At 36.2% G+C, this 13,264-nt stretch overlaps 1 long non-coding RNA gene across 9 annotated transcripts in view; it reads left to right on the top strand.

Moving 5' to 3' along the window:
• Positions 1–13,264, top strand: part of LOC112440110 (uncharacterized) — a 313,728-nt gene that overhangs the window by 39,798 nt on the left and 260,666 nt on the right. The gene's annotated exons all lie outside the window — the stretch shown is intronic.

The raw sequence follows: 13,264 nt of genomic DNA, 5'->3' as shown, positions 1-13,264 counted from the left end.
AAAAACTGGAAGCATTCCTTTTGAAAACTGGCACAAGACAAGGATGCCCTCTCTCACCACTCCTATTCAACATAGTATTGGAAGTTCTGCCCAGGGCAGTTAGGCAAGAGAAAGAAATACAGTGTATTCAAATAGGAAGAAAAGAAGTCAAATTGTCTCTGTTCACAGATAACATGATTGTATATTTAGAAAACCCCATCATCTCAGCCCAAAGTCTTCTTAAGCCGATAAGCAACTTCAGCAAAGTCTCAGAATATAAAATCAATGTTTGAAAATCACAAGCATTTCTATACACCAATAATAGACAAACAGAGAACCAAACCATGAGTGAACTCCCATTCACGATTGCTAGAAAGAGAATAAAATACCTAGGAATACAACTTACAAGTGATGTGAAGGTCCTCTTCAATGAGAACTACAAACCACTGCTCAAGGAAATAAGAGAGGATACAAACAAATGGAAAAGCATTTCATGGTCATGGATAGGAAGTATCAATATCGCGAAAATGGCCATACTGCCCAAAGTTATTTATAGATTCAATGCTATCCCCATCAAGCTACCACTGACTTTCTTTGCAGAATTAGAAAAAAATTACTTTAAGTTTCTTATGGAACCAAAAAAAGCCTATACAGCCAAGACAATCCTAAGCAAAAAGAACAAAGCTGGAGGCATCATGCTACCTGACTTTGAGCTATACTACAAGGCTACAGTAACCAAAATAGCATGGTACTGGTACCAAAACAGATATATAGACCAATGGAACAGAACAGAGGCCTCAGAAATAATACCACACATCTACAACCATCTGATCTTTGACAAGCCTGACAAAAATAAGCAATAGGGAAAGGATTACCTATTTAATAAATGGTGTTGGGAAAACTGGCTAGCCATATGCAGAAAACTGAAACTAGACCTGCTCCTTACATCTTCTACAAAAATTAACTCAAGATGGATTAAAGACTTAAATGTAAGACTTAAAACCATAAAAACCCTAGAAGAAAACCTAGGCAATACCACTGAAGACATAGGCATGGGCAAAGACTTCATGACTAAAACACCAAAAGCAATGGCAACAAAAGCCAAAATTGACAAATCAGATCTAATCAAACTAAAGAGCTTCTGCACAGCAAAAGAAACTATCATCAGAGTCAACAGGCAACCTATAGAATGGGAGAAAATTTTTGCAATCTATCCATCTGACAAAGGGCTAATATCCAGAATCTACAAGAAACTTAAACAAATTTACAAGAAAAAAAACCCCATCAAAAAATGAGCAAAGGACATTAATAGACACTTCTCAAAAGAAGACATTTATGCAGCCAACAAATATATGAAAAAATGCTCATCATCACCGGTCATTAAAGAAATGCAAACCAAAACCACAATGAGATAACATCTCACGCCAGTTAGAATGGCGGTCATTAAAAAGTCATGAAACAACAGGTGCTGGAGAGGATGTGGAGAAATAGGACCACTTTTACACTGTTGGTGGGAGTGTAAATTAGTTCAACCATTGTTGAAGACAGTGTGGCGATTCCTCAAGGATCTAGATCCAGAAATACCATTTGACCCAGCAATCCCATTCCTGGGTATATACCCAAAGGATTATAAATCATTCTACTATAAAGACACATACACACATATGTTTATTGGAGCACTGTTTACAATAGCAAAGACTTGGTACCAAGCCAAATGCCCATCATTGATAGACTGGATAAAGAAAATGTGGCACATATACACCATGGAATACTAAGCAGCCTTAAAAAAGGATGAGTTCATGTCCTTTGCAGGGACATGGATGAAGCTGGAAACCATCATTCTCAGCAAACTAACACAGGAACAGAAAACCAAACACCACATGTTCTCACTCATAAGTGGGAGTTGAACAATGAGAACACATGGACACAGGGAGGGGAACATCATACTAGGGGGCCTATCCAGGGGAAGGGGGATTGGGGAGGGATAGCATTAGGAGAAATACCTAATGTAGATGATGAGTTGATGGGTGCAGCAAACCACCATGGCATGTGTATACATATATAACAAACCTGCATGTTCTGCACATGTATCCCAGAACTTAAAGTATAATAAAACAAACAAAAAACAAGTATCAAAAGCACCTTTCTTCTAGATTTCTTGATAACAGCTTTTTTTTTTTTTTAATAAAATGCTGGGGATTGGATTGAGGCCTGAATTGAAAAGGAATTGGAGGAGATATTTTAATATGAAAAAAGCTTCAGAGAAAATTTTATTCCTTTGAGCTTTTTTTTGATTGTATATAATCTGCTCCTATGATGTTAGTGGGCACGATAGTCAACAAAATTTCCTATTAATTCTATTCTGCCTGGCTTATGTCATCTTGGTATATCGAGAAAGCCGTATGTATCAAAGGTGTTCCTAGATGCAGTATGAAACTGGACTTTGCAATTTGATGACAAAATGATGCTACATTTTAGATCATTTCAGGGGAAAAACTGGTTATACTTAGACGGGGTACAGTTTATTGTACTATCATGAATGAAAATGCTAGGAATCCATTGAACTCTGATTTCTTTCACTTTTAGCATTTATGTATTGTTTTGTATCACACATGTTCTTACCTATTATAACTATTATGATTTTGATGAATAAAGAGATTATCTAATATTGCAAACAGTACAATTTAGGTATGTTATTTATGGTTAAACTACTGACTGTTAAATGAATGAGTCATTGAATGCTACAAAGTAATTCTGTATACAGAACAAAATTCAGCATTTTTTAAGGCATAGCTCTTGTATTATTTTCCTGCTCTTATATAGATCATAACTTTAGAGGAAGCACTAAAACCAATGAGGGAAAATTCCTTTACAAAAAGTCTCCCACTTGTTAGAATCTGAACAAATCCTTGACCAGAGGATTCTCACCACAGATAAATTCTAGAATCATTACTTTGGACTCAACTTTAAGGAGCGTGGAGTGGATAGGTTAGGTTCTATTCTATCCTCTGTCCTCTCTCTGTTTGGAGGTTTCACATGAAGCAAATTTTAATTTCCGTGAAATGGAATCTTCTGACTTGCACATATGATGTAGGTATATGAAATTATTCACATGCTGACATTTGTCTCTTTCAATGGTTCAGAGATGTTTTACTTTGACATGACTCTATTTCTTCTTGTTTTCACGTGTGTGTGTGTGTGTGTGTGTATGTATGTGTATGTGTATGTGTGTGTGTTGAGGGGAGACCGGGTTTCTGTCTCAGAAATTATTTGCTGTGCTTTCTTATTTTTCCCTTTATTTCAGTTTCACATGGTTTATGAATCCTTTACTCACACGTTTTCTTTACCCATTTGAAGTAGAATATCAACAAAAAGCATTCGAAAGAATTACTAATAAAAGACATTATAAAATAATTTTAAAAATTCAATTCAGTATGGAGTTTGCAGAAAAAATGAGAATCTTATTTATATTCTCCTTAAAAGAATCAACTACTCTCGAATTTGACAGTAGCAGAGCAAAACCATGATAAGATACAGAGAAAAAAAAATTAAAGGGAACTTTTCATTACTTCCAGTTTTCTTATCCTTGATCCAGGCTTCCAGAACAAATGTAATGCAATATTATCTTTTTGGTGTGGTCGTGTTTCTTCCTAATTGAAATCTACAATTGTATTATGGTTGCATTTAGATAGATTTAATCAAATCCTACCCTGCTTTCAACATTGAGATCCAAGTTTATATCTCAAGCCCATTATGTACTGTATGAGAGTCCATCCACTAAATAAATGGATTATAGTGATCATGACACTTTTCTTTTTAAAAACAGAATATCAGATCTTCTATTGTTGACACTTCTTGAAGATAATTGGGAAACTGGGTTGCTATTTGGTCCAGTGTGTAATGAAAGGCAAGGTGACTTATTCTCCACAGACTTGCAGGTTTCCAAGTATTTGTTGGACTGTAGCCACCAGGGGTAGAATTTTTAATATTTTTTTTCCTAAATGTAACATTTTCTATCAAATGAGCTAAATTATCTCTAATATCTTCATGACTATCTTATTCCATTCCATTACAGACTGGACAATTGTAGGTGGCTGTGTAACGACTTTGCCCTTTTGTCAGTAGCTGAATGAAAATTAGACCAGACTAAAGAGACAGGCTGGTGGATGTAAACATTCAAAAACAAAAATTGCTTAAAAAGAATCAAAGGTAGTAACGATTTTCAAAGGCTGCAGTTCAGCAAGAGAGATTTGAAGTCTGGAAAGGATGCAGCGGTCATATAGTAATCGAAAGTGTAGAAAACTTCAATATATTCATGGTTGGATTTTTCTTCTTTGTGAATAATGGATAGTGTTAGCAAAATATTCTTTCTTGTGTAATGGAAATAACAATTGTCTTCAATTCTTCTTCCAATTTTTATAAAATTTCAAATAGTAGCCAAATAACTAGCTATTTATGCCTCATCCTTCACCATATAGTTTTAATCCCTGGACATAAAAATATGGTTTACCCAAAGGTGTACAGACAGGAAGAGATTCATATAGTATAGAGACACAGAAAGCCTGTAGATTAGGCTCTAGGTTTTGCATGCACCATCTGGTCTCTGTTCTCTTGAAGATGTGTATGGTTTATCAGGGTTCAGCAGGTGGAACCTCACCACCTGGGTGTGGACTGTGAGCCAGAAGATAAGATGTTCTCAACACCCATAAATTTCCATTCTGCTCTGAGGGAGGGATGATTCCACATTAAAACAACAATAGTATATTGCCTGTGATAGACATTTGGTTTAGAAATATTAATTATAATGAGAATTATTTATTTCTGCTCTGAATTATTTTTACTTTTTTTGCTTGATAGTATTTGTTTTATACAAAATAGGTACATAATCCATTTATATTACAAAATTTTACAGTGACATTTAGAATGCCTATCCAAGTTCTATTTTAGTGGTCTTTCATGATCACTGTTGTGGTTATCTTTATGAATTTGTAGTCTCTAGGTGGCAGCATTTCAAGTCTTTAAAATACATGTTTTAAAGTATACCAAAAATGAGGTGTTTCTGAATGTGGCTAGTGATGTTTTGGGGAAGTGTGGCAAGAATGCCTAATTTGCTGAGAAAAATCAAGGACTGGTTGAATTTTCAGGACACATTTGTCATTAATAAAAATGAAATTGACAGGAAACCAACTGACTGCCCACAAATAAAAGAAGTTTGTGTTTTTGTTCACAGCTGGGGTTTCCAAGGATTGACAGTGTGAGTCTCCATACACCATACTCTCTAGAGTGCTGGGGGAAAGAAAACCTCCTCCAGTCATTTTTCTCAGAGTGTCTGAGTTCAAAGAGAATTCTCTGCTGCAGTGGTCTGTGTGGCTTCCTAAACAGGGACATGGCCCTGGGCTGCATGCCCAGAACAATACAAGATTGGCTGCCTGTCATTACAAGAAACATTTATTGACTGCTTATTATATGCCAGCTACAGTCTACTTACTTTACATGAACTTACGGATTTATTCTTCATGATAATCTTAACAAGTAGCCACTGCTATTCTCCATTTTGCAGATGAAATACTGAGGCTCAGAGACTTTGCCCAAGGTAACACAGCTGGCAAGTGGCAGCACTGGGATTTAAACTCAGCCAGGCTTACTCCACAGATTTTTTTCTTATCTTCCATGGTAGACTGTAGAGTCCAAGCCAGGGAAAAGGCCTAGATTGAGAGAGCAAAGTACAGCAGCAGCTATAGTGTGGCTTTCTTGGGCTTAGGAGAGAAACATCTTTATGTTCAAGGTTTTACAAAGAATTCTTCTGAAGACTTTGAGTCTACTTTCTGACCTGGCACTTCAATTCAGCTCAGCACACATTAATCGAGTGCCTCTTATGATCTAGGAATCCATGCAAGGCACGAAGCACAGAAAGACAGGTAAGGTACAGATAAGACTTTACCCTAAATCTTAGAAAGATGCTCTTTACTTTACAAATGTCCTTAGATGACAATTCTTTGCCAACATTCTTGAAGCAGCAAAATGATACAGTGAAAATACAGAGCTCCAAATGCATGCTTGTTCTGTACTAGAGGTTAGACTTCCTTTTTGATCCCCTCTCAAGTCATTCAGTGAATTACAACAGATGCCAATATCAGATGAATCTGATTCATAGTGTCTTCTCTGGCTATCTGCAGCAGGCTACGTTTGTTGGAAACTGCTTATTATCCTGCTGGCTTACTGATGAGCTTCTCAGACCACAAATATGCAATAACTTTAATGAAAGAAAAAAAGTAAACTTTCTTCTTCCATTCCTGTATTTTAGATTATTTTTGACTCCTGACCTGTTCTCTAAAATAGCAAATACCATATAGAAAAAACTATCAGCTGATAAATAGTTTTGCAAAAAAAAGACATAGCAAAACTGCATCCCTAACAATGAAGGCATCATCTGAAATCATATTTGCTATCAAATTTCATAAATTACATGTAACAAATAAATGAAAACCTCATACTTTAACTGTTTAGCAGAAATTGCAACTTGATTCTATGATTATTTTTTACTAATGACTAGGAGCAATTAATTAGGGAGCTTGGAAATTAGAAATGTGAGAAGAATATGTTTGCACTTAAACAATTTGTTCATAAAATGGACTTTAAAAAATTTATTATTTCCATGTCTCTAAAACCCATAGCTAAATAGTAACCTTTCTGGAAGAGATTGTTTGGGGCCATGCCATTGGGGGAAACCCAAGCACTTCATAATAATAATAACAACCATTGAATTAATATTCAATCAAGCTGTATACTAAGCTCATGCACCATCTCATTCAATCCTCCCAAACATCTATCTTACAGAGAAGGAACTGAGGCTCAGAGAGGTTACCTTTCCAAGGTCACATAGCTGGTTGTGATAGAGTAGAGTCACCAACCTGGGAGGCTTGTCCAACAAACCTATGCTCATGCCTACCTTCCCGTCTCTTCGACAAAATCATTTTACAATTACTCGTTGACTGTACTTAGTACCCATTCATTCAGTATATTGGAACTATAAGCCTTTACTGACTCCCTGAATTTTTGTGGATTTATTGTGGGAAATAAATTTATTTCCCAATTATATACTCTCACTGTTCCAGATGCTTTTTCCTTTCATGACTTGTCACAGTTGTCATTTTGCAATCATTTGTGTGGTGATTTCATTAGTGTCAGTATTAGCTATTTATTGGTATAGCAAATTACTCCAAAACTTTGTGGCTTAAAGCCATAATTACTTATTTTCTCTCATGGCTTCTATGGGTCAGGAATTCAGACAGGGCATGCAGGGATGCCTTGCTTCTACTCCATGATGACTGAATCCTCAGCTGGGGCTGGAATCATCTAGAGGCTTGCTCACCCAAGTGTCTGGCAGTTGATGCTGCCTGTCAGCTAGGTGTCTAGCAGAAGCTTTGGTTGGAACATCTATGCATAGCCTCAGCATCAGTCCTGGGCTTTCTCACATAATGGCTGTATCCAAAGGCAGGTACCCAAGACAGAGGGAGAGCACCAATGAAGAAACTGCATTACCTTGTTTGTGAGAGGGAAGAATGGGATAATTTTATTGAGGTATAATTTACATACCATATAATTCACTTATTTTAAGTGTAACATACAATTCAATGTTCCCACTTGTGCCAGATATGGTTTTATTTACACAATTTTGGTAAGCTGGTGCACATGTTTCTTGCAGCTATTTTCTTTCCTGTTGGAAGGGCCGTTGACTCATCTGTAGATTTTCTATTGCATGGTTGTCACATTTTTTAATCTTTCATTTGTGGTTTCTCACTCTTAACTCTGTCTTGTCTTAACACAGAGATTCTGCATTTTTGCTTGCTCTTAGGTGCTTACTTTCATCCGTGGCCATGTCTTGGCCTCTGGATTTTGGGTATTTTTCTGTTTTTAATACTGCCCCACATTGAAACAATTATTTTTATTTGATCTCTGGCTTCTGATCATTTTTGGGTATAGCACACTCCCTTCCTTGTTTGGCACTCTATGTACTAGCCTTTTTCCCTTTCACTCTTTGCTTTCATTCCTGCCTGTATTATAGCTCAAGGTCTTAGAGTTTGTTCTTAAGTGGTATAAAAATGGTAGAGTATATAGGAAAATAGAAGCATAGATATTTTTCAAGATTTATACCATTAGCATTCATGTGAATGGACACATAATTAAATAAATATCTACTCATATTAGGATTAATGATAAAGTGAAGATAATTAGGTATTCTTGAGGTATTCCACAAGTCACTTTGACATCTCTTGACGATGGGGTAGCTTATTTGAAATGGGGTCCTTGATTGGAGAAAAAGTATTTTGGGTTCCTGGGCACCATTCTCCCACACACACATATTCTGTATGTTTGTCAAGAACTTTCTTTACACATGTGACTAACTCAAAAGTAGTCATGCAAAATAACTAATAAATGTGGCTTCTGTTGTTGTCAGGCAAGGAATTTCATCTGTAGACCCTATTGACTCATGGCTCTAAACAATTCCTCCCACTTCATTGCAAACGAAACTCTGACTTCTGATTTTGTTCAGGTGTATGACTGAAATGTGAGCAGGAAAGGTGGAGTTAAACTCACACTCCCTAGCTCTAGGCAATAAACAATGAAGTGAAAGCCTACACTCCTCCTTCACCCCTTGGGAGGTGTGGCATGGTGGCAAGAGCTTGGAGGTGCTGCAGCTATTTTGTGACCACGAGGGGGAACCAACAAAGTAGCAGGGAAGCCAACCTAGAGCTCTGACTTATTTTTTTCTTTTGAGATGAAACTTTGCTTTTTTTCTCTGCCTGATCTCAAACTATTGGGCTCAAGCAATCCTTCTGCCTCAGCCTCCTGAGCAGCTAAAGTAACCAACTCTGAAACTTCTTCTCCAAGGAGTCTTGGTAAGTGAGACACTAAAGTGTTATTAATGTTTAAGCCACTTTCACTCACATATTTTGTTACTTGAAGCAGAAGGGCTCCTAAATGACACAATTCCTAACTGTGAAAAGAACAAATCATATTTATCTCTGTTGGCAACAGAGTAGAAGTATACAACTACTTGCTCTCATTACCAATCTCACTATATGCTGTGCATTATTCCTAAGATTATTATAACTTATAATTTTTCCTTTGGAAATTCAGAGCTTATAATAGCATTTGAAACTTCTAGACACCTGAGGCCATAATGACTGTGTGTTAAAGAAATGTTAAGGTAAGATTATACATAAAAATGGTTTACCCAAGTTTTAGAATTTATGCTTTCATATATTAAAGGAGATAGGGAGAAAATTCTGAAGATCTGAGGAGAGGATTTAGGAAACAGAAATGTTTAGAATTGGAAACTATAGGCCGGGCGCGGTGGCTCACGCCTGTAATCCCAGCACTTTGGGAGGCCGAGGCGGGCGGATCACGAGGTCAGGAGATCGAGACCATCCTGGCTAACACGGTGAAACCCCGTCTCTACTAAAAATACAAAAAATTAGCCGGGCGTGGTAGCGGGCGCCTGTAGTCCCAGCTACTCGGGAGGCTGAGGCAGGAGAATGGCGTGAACCCGGGAGGCGGAGCTTGCAGTGAGCCGAGATCGCGCCACTGCACTCCAGCCTGGGCGACAGAGCGAGACTCCGTCTCAAAAAAAAAAAAAAAAAAAAAAAAAAAAAAAAAAAGAATTGGAAACTATAACATATCTCTATGGGAGGAGCACAGACTGCTAGGCTAGGGATCATTTTGTACTGCCCAATTGTGTGCAGGACTCCCACTGGAATCAATCAGAGTCATATGCAAAAATCGATGGCAGATCTTGCCCTGAAACTGTAAATGAGGAAAGCTGAAAAATCTGAGCTATTTCTTGATATATGTCTGGGAATGCAGCAGGCTTTGGGGAGGTCAGATGCTTGACAGAAACAAATGTGCTTGAAACTCTAATATTGCTGGATAAATTAACAAGAAAGCGAGAATCCTATTCATTGTCTTTCTTTAAACTTGGAATGATTTGTTATTTTTTAAAAAAGGCCTCCAGCACTGCAATTATTATTTTTTCCAGATGGTTGAGTATTTTAATGAATAATACTCAGTCTTTGAAGAAATGGTATGAAATTAGACTTTTTTCTTTCCAATAGTCTTAGAAAAAAATTTCTTTTCTTTCAGGCCTAAACTAAACCTGTGTGCCAGAGGCTAAATTCTGTGCATGATCATTTCTGGAACAGAAATGTTAGGTGAATAAGTGCTGTACCAGCTGCTTTATGGGGAGTCTCCTTGACTACTAGAAATAGAATAAAGAAAGCAAGGTGGAACATCTGGCAACGTTAAGTGTCAAAAATCCATTTTCAAAGCCTTTTGTCATGGGGGTTCAAGGGAATAAATAAAAGCGTTCTTCTAAGTCCTGGTATGATTCTATATGTTAAGCAGAAGTTGTGATTTATGAAGAAGAAGAAGACTTGAATCGACTAGGTAACCTAAACAGAATCTTGCTCATAGTCGGTGTTTATTAGAAGTTTGTCTTATCAGTTGTAATTGGAGAGGGAATTTTTAAAAATTTTGCTTTTAATCTTTACTCTGAACCAGGCCATCTCTGTAATTTATAATCTCATCATTTAGGGGGTAAGTGGTTACTGTATTTCTGTTGTATCTTCCTTGTGGGACACTTTTCATCATTTTTATTAGCATTTTATGACTCTATAGCATGTATTAAGTTAGTATGAGAAATTTACATTATACATTATTTTAGGGTCTACAATATGAGATCCAAGGCAATTTTGAGAAAAAGTAAAAGTATTAAAAATGATCTGATGTTTTTTGGTCACATGAAAGTCATAAGAGACGCTTAGTGGATAAGAGCAAATGTGTAGACAGTCTAATATCTGTGGATGTAGCCCTCAAGAAATTTGCAGAATGTGTGACTTCTACAGTATTGTGTAGAATTTGGGGCTTTAGAGATCATGTATTCAGCTCTTTCTCTTACATATGAGGAACTGGAGGAGCTCAGAAAAAGTCCATTATCTTGTCCAGCACCATACTTTGGGTTTGTGAAACAGGAAGCGAGCCCACATCTTCTGATCTCTGTTCAGAACAGAAGTCTTTAAGACTATGTCATAATATTAATTTCAAATCTCTCTAAATTTCTCCAATAGTCCACTGGAGGTCTGTCATTTTATAATTATCTATAGCCTTGTTTTTCAAGAACATTTGCAGGGTTACAGGTTCAATTAATTAACCCATCATTACACAATATTTGCATGTGTTATTTTGTCCTAAAGCAACCTCTTTAAAATTTCCAGCTTACTTCTGATTTCTGTGTTTTGGGATTTAGTAAATTATTGTGCAATATATTTATACTCTTTATAAGATTGCTTCTCTTGGTTTCAATGGGTTTATCAGAAAATGTTGCTATAATTGATCTCTAAGGTCCAACCCTAGAATTCTATTAATCTATATACAATTTCTATTTATTCTGTGGTTAAACTCTCCCTGGTATTAGTATGTTATTGTGTTTCTTTCATTGGAGGATAAAAGCTTTCTTTGTGTTTACTAAAATAATTTTAGACATGAATGGCTAGAAATATTTTTGGCAAGCTTCTGCTTCATCCCTGAGTTAAACTGGGGTTTAAGACTGACCAGGAGAGTAACACCATTATAGTCTTTTAGAATGCCAAGAAGTCTGGATTAAAAGTAAGTTCCCGAGCTAACTGCTGTCTTTCGTGTTCCTTAGTGTAGGTCTCTCTTTCTGATCTCCCCGTCCTTGGATTCTCAAGTGCTAGAAATGCAGAACCATTGCTCATTCTACCTTCTCCCACACCCAACCCCCCACTTGCCTGTACTTATTGAACTGCCCTGGGGCAGGTAAGCTATGGCCTCATTCTCCAAAGTTCCTAGGGCCTTAAAGTCTTCTGTTGTCCAGAGCTCCTAGACATGTCATTTTAGTGGTACAGATACCAGATAGATGCTCAAAGACTTCTCAGGTTGTGGTCTTGGGCCTGCACTGATGGGCTATGAACATAAATTATATCAACTGTAGGGCATGGGGTGGGAGTCAGTGCTACAGGAACTATGGGCCCTGGTTTTTCTAATGTGTCAGTGTCAGTGTGAGGGTGACTATACTGATGATGAGGGTGAAGAGAACCAAATAGTAAACACTACTGGGGAAAACTTGAAATCTGTGCTGATGAATATAAAACAAGGAGAGGAAAATCAAGGTTTAATTTGGCTATGCAAAAAATACCAATTACTTTTGTGACCTAATTTTAATTTAGGTTTATTTATTGAGCAGCAAAATAATAATTGGTGTATAGCTAAATATGTCACATAAATTCTATTATAAGTTTTATTGATTCCATTATTCAATTTTACTCTTGTACACTCATTCCCATACTCATGCAATGGGATTGTTTCAGATCTTAACAAAAAATTAAATTACATCCTAAGTTAATGGTGAGCTTAAAGGATTTGTGTGAATGTTAATGAATACCCACCTAGGAACTGTCAGGTACATACAGGCAGATTTTGTGAAGCATTTTGGAATGGGGAACTTAAATCAAACATTATTCTTTGAACAATTTTTTTATAATAACATTTCTTGTTTGTTCCTACATGTTCATTGATAAAATAATGAAAAAAAAGAGTAGTTCTTTATGCATAATTACAAGATAGAAAGATAAGCAACAGTACCATTTTGGTGTAAAGTTTATGATTCTTTATACACACACACACACATTTTTTGGGGGAGCAAAATTGCTCTCAACATTCTACTTCTTTTGTTTTTACTTTAAAGTATTAGCTTTCCTGGGTTAATGACGGTATTGCCATAACTGACTTCATTCACCCCCAGTTCTATGAATCCTTATTTCATTTTCACTTATTTTTGTACACCAATATAAAAATTATTTTTAATTCACCATTTCATACCTAACAATGTTTTGTGAAAATTTTCATGTTCTTAAATATTACTTAATATTATTTAATGGCTTTGTATTATTCTATTGTATGTTTATATATGTCATAATATTTTTCCTTAATCTTTTTTAAACATTAATTTTTCCATAATCTTTTTTATACATTAAAGGCTACTTTAAAATTTTTCCATTGCTATATTTTATGCTGTTATTGTCCTTGTACATAAACTGTTTCACACATGTCTGATGATTCATGTACAATAAATTCCTAAGTGTGTAATTTATAGGTCAAACAGCCTCCCAAATTTAAGTTTTTATAAATACAGTGAAAATGACCTCCAGAAATGATATACCAGTTTATATACTCTTGAATTTTAGCTTAGCATATTATTAAATATTTA

The sequence above is a fragment of the Pan paniscus genome, chromosome 5 (assembly GCF_029289425.2).
Source record: "Pan paniscus chromosome 5, NHGRI_mPanPan1-v2.0_pri, whole genome shotgun sequence".
NCBI classification, from domain to species: domain Eukaryota; kingdom Metazoa; phylum Chordata; class Mammalia; order Primates; family Hominidae; genus Pan; species Pan paniscus.
This window is presented reverse-complemented; position numbering and strand designations above follow the sequence as displayed.